Raw genomic sequence first — 18,279 nt, 5'->3', positions numbered from 1 at the left:
CTTCTAGTCCAACCCTCCTGCAATGCAGGAATGTCAGCTGAATCATCCATGACGGATGGCCATCCAACCTCTGCTTAAAAACGTCCAATGAAGGAGAGTTCACCACTTTCCAAGGGAGTCTGCTCCACTGCTGAAATTGTTTCTGATATTTAGTCAGATCCTCCTTTATTGTAACTTGAATCCATTAGTTTGGATCCTGCCCTCCATCTTCCATGTGACAACCCTTTATATATTTCAGGATAGCTATAGTATCGCCACCCACTCTCCACTTTTCAAGGCTAAACATACCCAATTCCCTCAACCATTCCTCAGATGGCTTGGTTTCCAAACACTTGATCAGGTTGGTTGCTCTCCTCTGCACACATTCCAGCTTGCCAACATCTTTCTTAAATTGTGGCATCCAGAACTGGACACAGTACTCCTGGTGTGGTCTGACCAAGGCAGAATAGAGTGGTACCATTAATTCCCTTGATCGGGACACTATAGGTCTGTTGATCCATAAGCTTCTTTTGCTGCTGTATTGCACTAACAACTCACTGTGAAGTTTGTAGTCTACTAAGACCCCTAGATACTTTTCAGTAGATGTACTACTGGGAAGCCAGGTGTCTCCCGTCTTTTATTTGTGCAGCTGTTTCTTCCTGCCTAAGTTTAGACCTTTACATTTGTCCCTGTTGAAATTCATTTTGCTAGTTTGGGCACATTTTCCAATCTGTTAAGGTCATATTGAATCCAGATTCCGTCTTCAGTAGTATTAGCTACCCCTCCCAACTGTACCAAAAAGAAGGCTGATCGCCGAAGAATTGATGCTTTTGAATTATGGTGCTGGAGGAGACTCTTGAGAGTTCCATGGACTGCAAGAAGATCAAACCTATCCATTCTGAAATCAGCCCTGAGTGCTCACTGGAAGGACAGATCATGAAGCTGAGGCTCCAATACTTTGGCCACCTCATGAGAAGAGAAGACTCCCTGGAAAAGACCCTGATGTTGGGAAAGATTGAGGGCACAAGGAGAAGGCGACAACAGAGGACGAGATGATTGGACAGTGTTCTGTTCTCGAAGCTACGAACATGAGTTTGACCAAACTGCGGGAGGCAGTGGAAGACAGGAGTGCCTGGCGTGCTATGGTCCATGGGGTCACGAAGAGTCAAACTAATCTAAAGACACACACAAAAAAACCCACAGGAAGAAATAAAAATCAAGAAATGGAGAGAGAGAGAGAAGATAAAGAACCCCTTCAGCTTAATTGGAAAGTGAATCACCAATTTTGAGCACTGCTGGATGGGAAGGGTGGGGAGGAATATTGATTTTGATCCATCTATTTTTGTTGCAATAATGGGCACCAATTCATTGCTCAGTTATGGAAACAACCACAAATAATTATATTTAACAATCCTCATAGTTTTACGCGAAGGTCTTATATATTCTGTTTGTTTATCTTCAGTGTTGTGAGAGGGACATCTGAAAACACACATGTGTCCACCCCATGTACAGACACCGCTGTACACCACTGAGAGAAACTGAGTGTTTTGCATGGAGTCTGGAGGTGTGTCTGTTTAAAATGTGTGTATACCTTTAACCCATATGCTATGCTTGATATTGTCGGTGCTAAGCATGCACATTCTTTGTAACCCAACACAGCATATATCACAGCAGCCAAACATTAAAGTTCCACGGTGCTTTTGCATGATTTTATATTACAATAAACAACCAGCAACATACACTGGGAACTTCCCAGCTTTTCTTATTTATTTTATGCTTAAAATCTTATAGGTGTTTTTTTCCTTAGGTTTAATAAAATATCCTAAATGCAAAATGCATGTGGCGTCGTAAAGAGAAAAACAAAACAAAAACCTTTAAGTTACTAGCTTCCGGAAATACTTTATTTTGTATTTGAAGAATAAATGCAGATACAGTATTTTATTTTATTTTAAAAACCAGGAGCACACGCTTGAGGCATTTAATATAAAAATAAAATAAAGATACTAGTTGTGAATAATTTATCACCACTACTAGACTAAAAAACTCAGTCTAGACATACTTTGTCTCTATATATCCAGTTATTAGATTTTTAAACATGAAGTTTAAACATTTCCTACAGTAACAATTTAAGGATGTAAGAGGCCTACTGGATCAGACCATAGGTCCATCTAGTCCAGCAGATGCCGATGGGAAGTGGAAAATACACACACACCAAGTAAAACATTAAAAAATGTTGCATCATTTGCTTGTCCTGGTGCTAATTCAGCGGGATAGATGAATGGCAATGGATGTTGAAAGAGAGGATAAGCGTGGAAGGGAGGAATGGAATGTCTTGTTGGAATAATGGAAGGAGGGGGGAAATGTAGGGGTAACATGGGGGTCAGCTCTCTTAGGCAAAAATTAGACAAACAACATTGGTTTAGTTAGGCTGAAAGTCTATACATACTTACCTGGTGAACTCAATAGGGCTTTTTCATGAGTTCACATGTAAAGGATTGAATTCTTAGGCTGTAATCCTAACCACATCTACTCAGAAGCAAGTCTTATTAGATTAAGCATGGCTTACTGACAGATAAGTGAGGTTAGCACTGCCACCTTAGTTTCCTTTTTAATTTAAATTTAATTTAATTTAAAATAAGCAAGTGTCTCTATCCTGTGAGAAGACGAGGCTGGCAGCATAGATGTATGGGTTATGCTTGCTCTGTCTACTGATCTGAAATAAATTGTGTGCGTCTCACATCGCCCCAAACCTGGAAGAGACCTCAAAACATCATAAAGACATCACTTAAACGTCACTAAAAGGGCGGAACAGGGTGTTTGCAGGCTTATTCAATGGGTTCCAATTATATGTGATTTCACTGACATGCACGGTGCCTCAGAACGTGCATCTAGTTGGAGCCAAAAAGACAAAAGAAAGAAAGGCAGAATGTTGTGACAAATGGTTGAAATATTTATTAGCATTCCATTGCTGACAATAGCCTTTTGTTCACATTGATAAACACACTTTTTCTGTACCTTTGTATTATTCTGAAACAAATTGTGTTCTGTTTCTTTGAAAGAATATATCACATTAACAATTTGTGACTTACAGGCTTCAACATGCGAAGGTGTGAAATTGTGCTCTGAGCAAAGACATGACAGAAACTTTTATATTTTCCAAGATATGCCTGGTACTTGAGCCAAGCTACTCTAAATAAACTCATTAGAGATGCATGCCTAAAATCCTACTTCCAGCTTTTGAAAAATGATGCGTGTTGCTCCCAGTCAATTTTGTTTTACCCTAAAAATATCAAATAATTATAAGCATTTTTTCCTGCACCCTTTAAATAAAAATAAAATGAAAACACTGCCAACATTCCTCGAACACAAACATGACCTACCTTTCTTTTTAATTTTTTTTATTCAGTTCTCTTTGTGAAGTCCATTTAGTGGTCACCAGGGTTATTTTTCAAAACAAATTCTCAGTGCTGCCAGAAAAAAAAAATCAATGCCAGCAGTCCAGAATTCATGAGCAACCATGCAATAACAAACCTGTCCGCTCATATGATGGAGGAGGGAGAATTGCTGTAAAAAATAGATTTCAATCTAAAGCCTCTAAGGGGTTGTTAGAAATGCAGAAAAATACGCTTTGAAGAATTAAGGCAAAATATTGCTCTTATTGCGAACTATGCATCTAAGGGTATTGGAGTATCAATTTCACCGTTTCAGTTTGCAAACTACACAGAGCAAATCAAATTCTTAGAAGCCTTTGGCCTCACACAAGAAGAAACAAAGACTAAGTGGGACAATATGCCTCCTGCTTCAATCAGCTGAGGTGCCCAGGGTGCTGATGAAACACTGCTGTCTCGCTCCATCCCATCTAAATCAGGAGACATCATTGAAGTTCTGAACAGGTGCCTGGAAGCAGCAATGGAGGAGATGAGGGCCCCAAAGCTAAAATTAAATCAAGACAAGATGGAGGTATGTATGCAGGCTGGGTGTACAAATCTGGGAAATGGTGAGACAGCCTGTTCTGGATGGGGTTGTACTCCCCTGGAAAGAGCAGACCCTCTTGTTGCCATCTACAGTGGTACCTTGGTTCTCAAACTTAATCTGTCCCAGAAGTCCATTTGACTTCCTTGGTTCTCAAACTTAATCTGTTCCGGAAATCCATTTGACTTCCGAAATGTTCGAAAACCAAGGCGCAGCTTCTGATTGATGCAGGTGCCCCAAAAACAACAGCTGACAGCCGCGTCGGACGTTTAGCTTCTGAAAAACATTCAGTTGTGTGTTTAGACCTTTAAACCCCCCCCTTTAAATAAATTCAGACAAGACTCAAATTTTGGTTTGGTTTCTGGCAGAATTCAGGCCACAACTTTATTGATTACATCAGGTGAGTGGTTGCATAGGCTTAGGTTCGACTAGCTCCCTGCAATGTTGCAAGTAGCGCTGACCCAGGGCACCAGCACAGGTCAGCCTAGGTTGAACACCTGGATAGGCAGAAAGCCGGGGACATGCTATGTCCACCACCCAGATGTCCCCCTGGACTCAGGCACGGACGGGCACAACCTCTCTCAGGGTTGACCAAACCATTGAGTCCCTGGATTCCTTTAACAGAATACCCTTTACATAGGGATGGCGAGAGCGTTCCCCCATCCCTATCACCTGAAACAGAGGCTATCCACAGCCTTACAAGTTGTGACGATTTGCTACGCAGCAGGAGAAACCCAAGTAGCACCAGCCAATCAGCCAAGTGGGGAAGATTCCTGCCATGCCGTGCCCCTGTCCCAACAACAGGCGACACACGTCGGCATAGCAAGGTAAAGCGCAAGCCCTAAACATAGGGAGAGGTGGATGGGTGTTCCGATGCACTGACCAAAAGAGGAAGCTCTGAGTCACATGCATGGGCATATATAGGTCCCTTGATCGATTTGGCTAGCATCCCATTGGCCTGATTCAACCCAGCATCAAAGGACCTACCAATAGGGTGTTGTGGCTATCCAGTCGTACCCACCCACAACACAGGGTGCGGTTGCCAGGTCACACCGCAACACGTGCCCTCTTTGAGGGAGGACACAATAAATCAGAACACTTACTTCTGGGTTTTCGGCATTTGAGAACCAAGGTGCCACTGTACTTTAAGTTGCTTTTTGCAACAAGAGTTGACAAATCTTCCTAACACCAGGGTTGTGTTTGTGTGTACACATACCCTTTCTCCATTTGCTGTAACACTAGTCTTGTGACCACTTAGCCTCTTGATTTTTGCATTCATTCCCATCATTGTACAGTATGTCAAGTCTCCCACCACAATAAACTATTTAATTTGCTTCAGTTATAACACCTTTTATGGCATTCCTCTTTGCCCATTGGAGGGGTTGTAGGGAACCAGTTTAACACCAAGCGCTCAAGGTTGTGATGAGACCAAATTCTATAGCTAGTTTCGGAATTATACTTTATCACCAGCTGTTCTAGAACACAGTGCTCTTTTGTAGGAATGTCAACAGTTTTCCCCAGACAAATCATTTGGTGATAAAGGATGATTAAGGATTGGTAGACCCTGTCTCGCTTGCTACTGGATCATTTTCAAGGGCCCCCAGGTGAATTAAAGTAGAGTAGTGAAACAGGAAGAACTTCCAGTGATAAATGTCATGTTCTTGGAACACAAGTGGCACACCATACCGCAGCAAAGCATCTAGTAGTTGACTTTATGTAAGTGCTGACTGGATGATAGTGAAGATTAATAATCCTGAAAGAAATACATATGAAGAGGTTTAAAGAACATGATGTCAGATGATGATTGCTAGATACATTGATAGCTTTGAAAAGAAGGAACTTGAACTCAGATTATCATTTCCAATGTACACAAGTGATGCTAAAAGACATCTGGCTAGATGACAAATAAATGAAGAAGAATGATTTCAGGAAGCAATTGCCAAGCAGAAATGGAGAGAACAAAGCTGAACTATGTCAGGCAACTGCTATTCAATGAACACCCGCTAAAATAAGATGAAGAGTGTTGGAAGAAAATTGTTGGGGAAATAAGAGTCCAAATAAAATAAATCATATTCACCGGAACATCGGTGAGACTTCCTAGGTGAGTGAAGCTGAAGAAGATCAAACAATAAATCAGAAACATCTGAATATGGAGAGAGATGGGGGAAATTAACCTGATACAAAATGCAATAGATTTCTTTTGCAGAACACCGTGTTCAGATGTAAATAAAGATGAACCTCCCAGACACCTGTCAAGGTGTATCATTTTTTTTACACTTACTTACTGCCTCTGTCACTAAACTGCATAAGTGCTTTTGTGATAGATTAAGAAAATGGGGGACATACCAGAATCACAGTGCACTGATTTGAATAATTAGAATGACTAAGCACTGCCTGGGTGTTTAGCTCAAGATCCTGTTCTGCATTTCACCTGCTGCCTGAGGTGCGGCAGGTGAGCTCAAGACTCCGACTTTCTGGTCGTGGCATTCTGCTCTAGAACACTGCAGTCAAAACAGTTGTAATTAGCAACTGCTAATTTCTAAAGGAAAATGGAGGTGCAGAGTTCCAACCTATATTGGGGCCCTGGAATGGAGGATCATGTTAAGTATAATTGTTTAATCGACACTGGAATGGAGAACGCCTTGGTATGTATTGCTAATTTTGGGGCATGGCAGCATACAGAGAGCTTTCTGAACTCTTATTGATTAACTGAGAATGTTCTCTGCTGTAACACCGAGTGTTTAACCTTAGACCACATGATTATAGTATTTGATTGCAAATTGCTATTTTGAAGGGAGTTGCCTATTAGTCTTTCTCTGGATACCACAGAGACAGCAAAGGGTGTGATAATGGCTCTCCAGGAGCTGCATAGCCTTAGGCAGGTGCAAGCTAATGCAGGCTGGAATGGGAGAGAGACACAGTTTTGATTTCTGGAAGAAGTAAAGTTATTTCTTAGAATATGCTGAGCCTGTGCTGCACATGCAGAAGGTACTGTGTGAAACTATTTTGGATGTACTACTATTGTTTCTGTTCTGTTTTGAAGAAAGTTCTGAACGTGAAATTTTAAATCAAACATACAGTTCTGGGCAATATTTTATTCCAAAAGGAGTTGGTTTTTATGCACCCAGTTGCTTCAAGCTGCACAATATTAATATCTCTAATAGATCAGGACATATGACTCTCTGTCTCAGGCTGCAATCCTAATCTGCATCAGACACTATGCACCTTGGTTTGCATTTGGGGTTGGAGTGGAAGTTCCCATTTGTTCAATGGGAGCTTTTGTTCTGATACCAATAGCAGGGGTGGGGCATGATTCAGATTAGGATTGCAGCAGAACAAAGAATTAATGTCCCTTAGATCAATGCTAGGGACCTGATATGGATTGTGGATGCCCAGCTGCACTTTGCTTTAGAAAAGCATCAACACAACCAGGGCCGTCTTAAGCATATCCGGCGCTATGGTGCAAAGATCCCTCCAGCGCCCCCCCTCCTGTTTCCCAGACTTGTTGACCCAATGGCATAGCAAGGTGAGGGCCAAGTTTGGCCATGCCTGCCATATACCGTACATTGTCAGTTTCCTTTGCAGACTTCTTAGCCTTTTTGCGTTTCTGACTACTGTTCCTAACGGACCCTAAATTGATGTGACGTTGTAGGCGCTTAAAGGGCATGTCTAGTTACAAACTCGAAACAGTTGGACAGTCTTCTCAGAGCATCCTGGGTGAGGAGAGGGACACTTGTGCCCTCCCAGATGGTGTTGAACTACAGCTGCCATCGTGCCTGACCATTAGCCATGCTGGTTGGGGATGATGGGAATTGGATTCCAACAACTTCTGGAGGCCACAAATGTCTTCACCCACCCCTCTCTCCACACATGTAGAGAAACCCCACTGCAAGGCTTCCTCGTGCTCCTTTCCTCTAAAAATCCTGTCCACATGATTCACCTACCGACATGACTGCACCGTGAAGTTCAGAAGGCATTGAAGAAACCTGAAACAATGTCACAACATATCCATCACTTCTGTAATAACAATAACAACAACAACAATAATTTTTTATTTATACCCCTCCCTCCCCAGTCAAGACCGGGCTCAGGGCGGCTGACACCAATAAAATTACAATAAAACATAAAAGAAAGAAAAACAATTAATTAAAATACAAGTTAAAATCAGTTTAAAATTTAAAAATTTAAAATGCAGCCTCGTTTTAAATGGTGTGTTGTCTAGTCTGACCCTCGGCTGGCAGGATCTGGCAGGCAGGAATCAATCCTCTTTCTCCCTTTTCCTGGTATTTTTCCAGTGTCTGAGCAGCTCTGATGAGAAAGCAAGAGAAGTAACTGGGATCATAACAGAATGTCTGGCCTAAGAAATACACCATTGCCCTTTCAGTGTCTCTGCTAGCCTGTATTTCTCTACATTACAAAGCACAAACTAGCTAACTGGTGCTTTAAGCAGAGAGTATATTTAGTCCCCTGTGTCTTGATTCTTAAAATGAATCATGAAAAGGATGCATTTTCATGTCCGCACCACAGGGAGTCGGAAGCAAAGATTTCAGTATACCATAACTGAAAGGTAGCAACCCAGTCAAGGTTTGCTTTTGGATTCCCACTGCTCCGCAATTTATCTCCTGAAGACCTTCCTCTCCACATCACCATGACTGAAATCTAAAATAAAAATAAAAATGAACTTTTGAACTTTAGTTTCATAAAATATAAAAGAGCTGAAGCCACTCTCAGCTGCATGATGGGAAGGGAAGATTTTGTTTTGTAACATGACTTAAGCAAAGATGACATTGGTGTCTGAACAGCAAGTAGCGCTGGCCTTTATTTTAGACTTGGATCTCTTTCTTTCTTAGTGTGCCGTCTTTTGGTTTTTCTGTCTCCCACCTCCTGGTTGTTATGAAGAATCTCCATCAGTATATTTATTTATCTACGTGGATAACAAAAGTAGGGAACTGTTAGCACTACAGATAGACCCTCCAAGTGTCCCTATTTTCCAGGGACAGTCACGGATTTACAGAAGCTGTCTCAGTTTTTTATTTGATCTTGGAATGTCCCAATTTTCATTAGGATGTCCCTATTTTCAATGGGGAAATGTTGGAGGGTATGGAGTTATGTGCCCCCCCAAAAAAAAACAACCAAGGAGAAATCTGAAACCTTTAGAAGAAATCTGAAGGCAGCCCTGTATAGCAAAGTTTTTTTTTAAGTGTTTAATGTTTTATTAAGTTTTTAAATGTTTTATTATGTTTTTATATATCTTGGAAGCCCCCCAGAGTGACTGGGGTAACCCAGTCAGATGAGCGGGGTATAAATAATAAAATTATTGTTGTTATTATTGAATATGGTGTCCCTATTTTCATCGGAGAAATGTTGGAGAGTATGCAGGTGTTTTTCAACTACAGCTCCCATCAGCAAGCATGGTCAATGGCCAGTGATAATCAGAGTTGTAGTTCAGCAGTATCTGAAGGCCCAAAAGTTCCCTTGTATACAAGTATATGCAAACATAAAATCTTTTTCTTTCTTTGCTTAGCAGCAGTGGAGACTTGTCCATGGTGGCAAATGAGGCGCTGCCCCAGCAACTGCAGTCTGCTCTCAGCCAGCCCAGGTGTCTGTCCCCCTTAAAATCATACAAGATGGGCCTGTCTAAAATCTGGTAGGCTTAATCCACTGGGGGGCGGGGCTCCCTTGCCTGCAAATGTAATGTATTTATGTGAAGGGGGGGGAGCTACAGTTATTTTATAATCCCTTCTTGCATGAAGAGGTTACCAGACACCCCCCCTAAATAACTCACACCACACAGAGAATTTTAGTTTGGGTTTTGGCATTAATTTGGCCACAACTTTATTTAAATACAATTAAATGTGAGTGTTGGCTTAGGCATTGGTTAATCCATCTGTCCCCCTCCTGGGACAGATCAGCTCCGACTTCCCTAGCCGTATAGGGAAGTCAAGTAAACACCCCATGGGAGAGGAGGTAGCTGTGTCCAGGCACTCTCCCCTCGACCAGAAATGTTCCGCAAGGCTCGTGCTCTGTAATGGCCCCAGCCCCGCCCTTTGCGGGGGTGTATGGACTAGAGCCCCGGAGCCCGAGGATTCCTTTAACGGAATACTTCTATGTGGAGCAGCATTTTAATGAGGGGTAGGCACCTCCATGCCAAACCCCTACACCAACCAGAATTATTAACCAATGCCTAACCGCCAACCTAACAAGTTGTGACAATTTGCTAAGCAGTAGGCAAAAGCCAATGGCAACAGCCAATCAGCCAAATGGCAAAATTCCTACTGGGCCCTTGCAAAGCAAGTGACCCCATGAAAGGCAAAGCAATGTCAGGCTAAACCATTAGAAAAAAGGCGGTGGGTGGGAGGGAGATCCGAAGCACTTTGCAAAAGTGAAACTAACTGCTGGATGCTGAGGTTTTACGGGTCAGTTCCTGTCAATCAAAAATTGCTACATGCTTTTTACCCCAGCAACCCAGAAGGGACCTATCGCACTCACTCACTCACTTACTCACTCACTATCCTCCACCACCACCCCCAACCCTGGAGATGTTCTTTTAACCCTTCCGCAACCCGCACTCTCCCTGATTGGAGAACACGCTTTATAATCAGTGGGGGAAATAGGTTTAGACTTAACCATTGAAACTTGGATCTGAAGAAGAAGGATGGGGAATCCCCAACATAGAAGCATATTACATTGCCAACCAAATCCCATATATACTAGAAGATGAGACAAAACAATGGATACACCTAGAGAAGAACACAATTGAAAATACCTGTACCACAGCATACCCATTCCTCCCAAACAAACTAAGGAAAATTCTCACAACACTTAACAGACACACACAGACCATGCTCAAAGCGTGGAAAAGAGAAATAGGCAAACTATTGTTGACCCTATCCCCACAAATTCCCCTGGCGTACCACCCATTATTCCACCAGGCGGCACAAAACCTCCAGATAAAAACCTGGCAAACCAAAGGCTTATATTGCCTAATAGACTTCTATAAAAATAACAAACCAAAGTTTCGGATTTGTTATATGTACGTGAAAATAGAGACTAAGCCAAGTAAAATAATATATTGCTTGCTTTTCATCTGCAAACTGTACAAACTTATGTAAGAAACATGGTAAACGTACTGCAAACTGTTTTGCATTGTTGCTTTCAGAAAGACAGGGTAAAATATTTTAAGAAATTCATAAATAATAACAGTCCTGACCTTCAATCTAACATGTAGAGTAGCAGTTAAGCAAATGTTTTGCATATGTATTAGTTCATAAACTACATGATTATTATGCTTAACATGATCATAACCTATGATTATTTTTAAGTACGTGTTTAAGTATAAAGTGTCAAACCTTGAGTAGTTTGAATAAGCATTCAGCCAAACTTATTCCGTTCCATAGATCCATAGTTATCTGATACCAGAAGAGAAGTCTATGAGTTTGTGGCAGCTGAAATATTTTGTTTGTTTGTTTGTTTCTTAAATTTCTCAATCACTTTATCTTGCCCAGAGATACCCAACGTGACTTACAACCAAAATAAATAAATAAATAAATAAAAATAAACCCGACATAGATACATTAACACCAGGAAGAAAGAGAAATGCATTAAAAACATCTTGCCAACTTATAAAAGACCACAGATGCTTAAAGGCTAAAGGCCTGGTTATAGATGAAAGTTTTTTGTCTGGTACCTAAAGATATATAATGATGGAGCCAGGGAAACCTGCCTGAGAGAGCATTCCCCAAACAGGGAGCCACCACAGAAAAGACTTGTTCTTGGGTTGCCATCATTAGGACCTCTCATAGAGGGAACACATGAAGAAGGGCATCAGATGATGATTGCAGGGTCCAGATCAACTCTTATGGGGAAAGGCAGCCCTTGAGGTATGGTGACCCTGAGACATTTAAGGCTTTATAGGTCAGAACCAACACTTTGAATTGGGCCTGGAAACTAAATGGCAGCTGGGCCAAGATTGGTGTAATAATATGCTCAAAACGCCTTGCCCTGGTGAGCAACTTGGCTGATTAATTCTGCGTCACCTGAAGTTTCCGAATTTTCTTTAGAGGCAGCCCTACTTCTAACATGTTGCAGAAATCCAACTAAGAGGTTACCAGAGCATACACAACAGAATATAGGCTATCCCTGTCCAGATAGGGGTACAGCTGGGCCACCAGCTGAAGCCGGTGGAAGGCACTCCACGCCACTGAGGCCACCTGAGTCTCAAGTGACAGTAATGGATCCAGAGGTACCCCTAAGCTACATACCCACTCCTTCAGAGGGAGTATAACTCCATAAAGAGCAGACAACATCCAATTCATAAAGATAAAGTGTAGAATGAAATGTTGGAGGTTATTTGAGCCTCCCACCCCACCCCACCCCAGAATGATTTTTCTGTAGGCAAGCAGCCTACTTCCTTAGTTCCATGAGCAAGAAGATACTGTAGTCAATTAGATTAGCTAATACAATTATAATTCTTCAGCCTCATGCTCTAATAGCCCTTTCTATCAAAGCCAAGCAATCCCAAAGCCAAGATGCCAACTCATAACTTGAAAGGTGCTCGGATTTTTCTTCTAACACAGATATTCCCAACAACATTCTATTACTCCTTTCCTTGGCTGGCAGAATCAAAGCCAGGCTTTGATAGTATTTCCCTAGTGGCTACAATGCTTTTAACTTTCACTTTTTATTAAAAATATCTACATCAGACACAAGATTCCCTTGCTGTCCATCAGACTGCAATGCAGCGGTGCTGACTGGAGTCTAAATAAAGACTGGACAGTTCAGCAAACATTATTAAAACAGTTCCATAGGAGCCAAGGTGCTGAGCAGAAATGGAAAACACCCAAGTAAAGGTCAGAACTGGTGACTGAAGGGGAGCATTGGAAAAGGTGCTTTATGAGAAAGGTATTACAACAATTGCTGCTGCTGCTACAGTTTTTGGGTGAAAAGTGAGGATTACATCCCAATTTGCTAGGTAACGACGTTCATAAAAAGATGCATAATTTGGCTGGCTCTCAAGAGTAAAGCAAACTGATAGGGTGACATTGCAGAATTTGACAAGTGAAAACCCCCATTTTGCAAAGAGTGAAACGTCAGGGTACTCTTAATATGTGTGATAAACCATTTTCAGGGTTGTTGTTGTTTTAAGGAAAGAGAATAAATGTGTAAGCATGGAAATGTTGTAATACAACGTGAGCACATGGTGTATTCAGTTCTGCACTAGTTGAACTGGCTGTAATCTGTTTCTGGCTCCAATTCAATTGTCTGGGTCCTTGCACAACCTGAGACTCATACCTGCAACTCCCAACATTATCCACCATTGGCAATGCTTGTGAAACATCTGGAGGGCATCACATTGGCGGCTGCTGCTGCCTTAAAGACTGTTTGTCTCCATGTGAGCCTACTCACAAACTGATTAGGTCTTATTGCCTACGGTTTCTTTATGGAACTATCTTTAAGTGAGAAAGAAGCCCATAGAGAGGAAATTGCAGAAATGAAACCTCAAACTGGGTTAAAAGGATGCAACTGAAAACTTTGTGCAGTCAAGATTTTAATGGAAATAATATCGGCAGGGTAATCTTTATTTATTTAATCAACTAAACGAAACTTCTATGCCACTTAAATGTAAATAAATCCTCTAAGCTGTTTGCAAGGAAGGGCAATGTTATGCAGGATCTTTTCTTGACTCGTGACTTCAAATCAGAGGTAGGGAAACTCAGTTTCAGGCATTAAATTCGGCCCTATAGGCCTCACTAGCTAGATTCTCGCCCACACTACACTTCCTCCCCAGGCCCTCTTTCTAGCCACCTCCCTTCCTCCCCCTGCTCCATATCCTCAAGTATTCTGAACTGTGGTAATACACCTGTGTGCCTGCCTGGCGCTCTGGAGTTTTCCGAATGGAATGTAGCTCATAATTTGATGTTGCACCCATTGCCCCACCCATTTTTTGCTCCTGGCCCCACCTACTATTGGCACGCAGCCACCAGATGCATATTCACCAGGGAACGTGGCCGTCAGGCTGAAGCAACTCTCTCTACCCTTGCTTCAAATGGACTGTCCTTTCTAAGGTGTGTAAGGGAATTTTCACAGCCTCCAAGAGCAACAGCCCCAATCACAGGCTACGAGTTGGAATTTATAGCCAAGGTAATACCATGGATACGCTATGGCAGGCATGTCAAACCTGCGGCCCTCCAGATGTTTTGGCCTACAACTCCCATGATCCCTAGCTAGCAGGACCAGTGGTTGGGGAAGATGGGAATTGTAGTCCAAAACATCTGGAGAGCCGCAGGTTTGACATGCCTGGGCTATGGCTATTCCTACCTCTGGCTAGGAATTCTCTGGGTCCAAGATCTGTGTCCCCAGCCCGCTGACAACAGGCGTGCTGCATCCAAACCATCTCCACCTTTGGATGGTGGCAGAAATAGGGGGGGGGAGAGTGTGCCATGAGGTGCGGAAAGCAATCTTACTTTTACCTTGTTCCCCGCCATTGGAGTCAATGGAAGGAGAATAACTTCCGCCAAGTTCTGCCCTGATGTAGATTCCTGCTATATATATATGGGTGTGTCCCTGCGGTGAGGGGAGTCAAGCATTTCTATAGGTGTGTTGGTGCAGGAATCAACCTCCCCCATTCCATCCATGCCCTAATTTCATATACTTCACTACTGGGACATGGTGGAGCTTTCTAGGCAGACTAAGCTTATGACAGCATTGCGGCTTGTGTAGCAGTAGCTGGTGGCATGGCAGCCCTGCCATTTCCAAGTTCCACTCGGCCAGCAGATATCAGGGCTAGGATTGCACCCTTAGTAATTCCCCTCCCCCTGCTCCACTGCAAATGCTCATCGCAACAAAATGTTCACCCGGATGCTTACTGTTAAGGTCTGTAAGAAAAAAAGAAAAGTAGAAAGCTCTTCGGTTAACACAAAATCCCCATAGCTGCCAAGTTCTCCCTTTTTTTAAGGGAAATTCCCTTATGCTGAATAGGCTTCCTCGTGAGAAAAGGGGAAACTTGGCAGCTATGAAAATCCCTGCTGCTTGTTAAATGACAATTAGCATGTTTTGTGACGCTCTCTTGGGAACAGTGGAGGGGAAAACCCACAGATTATTATCAGGTCAATGCTCAGTAGCACCAAGACATATGCTGAAGAAGTCAGACGTTGTGCCACTTGTAAGTACAAACTGACCTCTGTGAGTTTGCCAAACTTTTAGTCTTGCAATGATATAGACATTTATTAAATGGAAAAAAGTATTAGTGGATCAATGAAAGAAGGGCAGCATGTGTCAAAGCAAAAAACCTCCATGACCTTTGCGGTTCTTTACTGCAGAGTTTTGAAATGTGTTTTGTTTTTTTTAAGAGAGAAAAAGCTGTGTGCAAATCTTTAGTGAACAAGCATTTCTGAAGGTATCTATGGGCAGCATTTTTTAATAAAATAAAAAAAGAAAGCCTAGAAACTACATGAGCTGTTTTTACCCTGGATCCAGCTGTACTTCCAGATCTATGCTGGCTTAAAAACCCTCACAGCACAATTATCTTTCTTCTAAGAGACTAATACCCCCAAAAATATTATTGTTGTCACTAAAACTTGTGCTAATTACTTATTTGTCCCTTCTTGGCGAGGACTGAGTTTTATAGCTCTTTGACTAGGGATAAAAGCTGTTTAAGTGATGTCCATTCTCAAGCCTAGTAAATGCTGGATTAAAGCTTAAATATCTCATGCTGTGTATGAATCATGCCACATTTCCCCATCCCAATAGCATGCTTTCAACTAGCGCTGTGCTGAAAATTTCTTCTGCACCTCCTCTCAACCATTCTCCCTCAATCAATGGAAAAAAATATTGCATTCAAAAATTATCAGAGGGGGAGAGAACACTTTGCTGATGTTCTCATGAGTGTTGTATGGGTTTTTTTCTTTTTTAATGTGCTTACTTTATAATTGTGGTGGCTATGGAGTCATGAGTGTCCTTACTTTCATTCTACAATTATCTCAGCAGTGTCCTGCACTCTGCAGCCTTCCTGGGTGCCCGCACTTCAACCAAAGCCTGAGGATGACAATATTGAGATAACTCCTTCCATGGGACTTTTTCTGATCAGAAAGTGCATGCAGGCTAGAGGCTAGAGAGTGCCAGAGACATATTCACAGGATATAAAAAAAGCACATGCATTATACTTGCCTACTGGAATAAGTTTCAGTTCAATATACTGAGAGAAACATGGTACAATAAACACCAGTTTGCAACCACCTGGAAGTGATAATATTAGCTCAAAACCCTGCGCTAGCTGAAATATTTTATATGTGTGTGTGTGTGTGTGTGTGTGTGTGTGTGTGTGTGTGTGTGTGTGCATGTGTGCATGTGTGTGTGTCAATGCCTTGAGAATGAGGCAGAATGAAACGGAAAACAACTCGGAGAAGCTGGAGAACAGATTTTGAGAGACAGCACCACTTTCAGCTGTTCAACATTTTCTCTCTCTTTTCACCCTTGCTATGTACTCACCCTTCACAAAAAGTCCTAGCATGGGTGTATAATAAGAATAAAAATACAATCATAGCCTTTCAAAAACTTGTTCAGCAACAGCTTTCGCTGTAGGGACCATTTGAGTGAGACTTTGCTTTTCTAAGAATTGTAGTGAAATACACCGTCAATATCTCCCCCATTTATCCAATCTTAATTTCACTTTGCACCATTTCTGTAGAAGTTTGTGATTTTAAAAAAAATCTGTATGGAAGCTCGTAAGCATTTTCATCCATATTTTTCCTAATATATATTATGCAAACACCAGTGGGTGGACTGCATTACAAAATTCATTGAAGTCTAAATTTTGAAAGCTAACTGTCCCCTTCCCACCCCTAGTTCATGTAATGGTTCAGAAAATGTGAATTAAGCTACAACCCAACATTATTTGCTCGCCCATCCCTAGTCAGAGCATTCACAAATCTGCTTCCATGTGGCAAAATCACTAAAAAAAAGTTATCTTGTTTTGGTATGGCATTCTTTGTAAAGAAACTGAACACATTAATCACCTGAGAACAACTTTGGCTGCTTTTCTTTTCCCACTTCATGCCTTCCCAACCAATTATTCTCCTACCTCTTCTCTTGACCTAACCCTGCCACACAGTCAAGAAATTCCCTCTAGTTCTTGTTGGGCAAAATACGCACCAACTGAGTGGCAACAGCGGCAGGGTCGACGAAATAACAAAGTCGTCTTCAGTATCTTTGCTTGCTTTTATTGCTATACAATTATATACAACACACTCCTCTACTCCTTTCCTCTCATTTCACAATACATCACCACCACCACACCCATGAACCATTTGCTTAAATACAGAATTCAAAATAGTCAATTACCCAATCACATTACAGTAAGCAAACTCTACCTTCAAATATTCAAATTAGCAAAAGCTCACAGGTGTGCTATCATTCAGAACAAGGTTACAAACACACATCTCTGTGTAGCACCATTGACCACATCAGTCTTAAAGGAAAAACCTAACAGTTCTGGCTTCCTGTTTCCGGCGGTGAGAAATGGCTGGCTCCCATACGATCAGACCCCAGCCGTGCCAGTAATTCAGGGCTGGTATGGGGGTAATTAGCCGTGGCAGACTCCCCAGGATGGGGGAGAACTGTCTCATAGACCCCCAGATTGTCCAAGATTGTCAGCTTGCATCAAGGTGCAAGCGGCAGGACACTGGATCCCAGAGCACGACACGGCTGGCACTCTCCGAAGCCACTCTCATAGCCGGAAATATCTGTTTGAGGAAATAATTAGATTTGGACAATAAACAGACATAGTCTGGACTGAAGAAGACTGAGAAAAAAACCTGCAGATTTGTACAGTCCCTGGCTCGGACTTCAAAGCTTGGACTTCAAAGAGTTTCTCATCATGATGTTTGGATTACGGAGGTATTTGTACGCTCTTTTTTCTTCACAATACTTACAATTGGTTCTCTATGCCAAGCCTCATTAAGAAACCTAATTCATTTTGAGTTCTTTTTATAATTAAATATTCAATTGCACGTCTTTACTTGGTTTGAAAGACTTGACAAAGAAAAGAAGAAACAAGATGGCACTTGTTAAAATGACACAGCACAGAAAAATTTGAGTTCCTCCCTGATTTCGAAGGAAGTGGGAGATGCTTGTTGACTGACTTTGTAGTGATTTGAGACAATAATTTGGGATACAGTGCACCTGTTTGCAGAATTTCTTCATTAAGTGTGTGAGAGAAGGCTAAATGGATGTCTAGCAGTCCCCCTCCTAGGGGGGATGTGTGGTCTCTGAAAGCCAATCGATCGTCAAATGATTCATATCTGTGGAATACAGTTTATTTACATTGCAATA

This window comes from Zootoca vivipara, chromosome 2 (assembly GCF_963506605.1).
Source record: "Zootoca vivipara chromosome 2, rZooViv1.1, whole genome shotgun sequence".
NCBI classification, from domain to species: Eukaryota; Metazoa; Chordata; class Lepidosauria; order Squamata; family Lacertidae; genus Zootoca; species Zootoca vivipara.
This window is presented reverse-complemented; position numbering follows the sequence as displayed.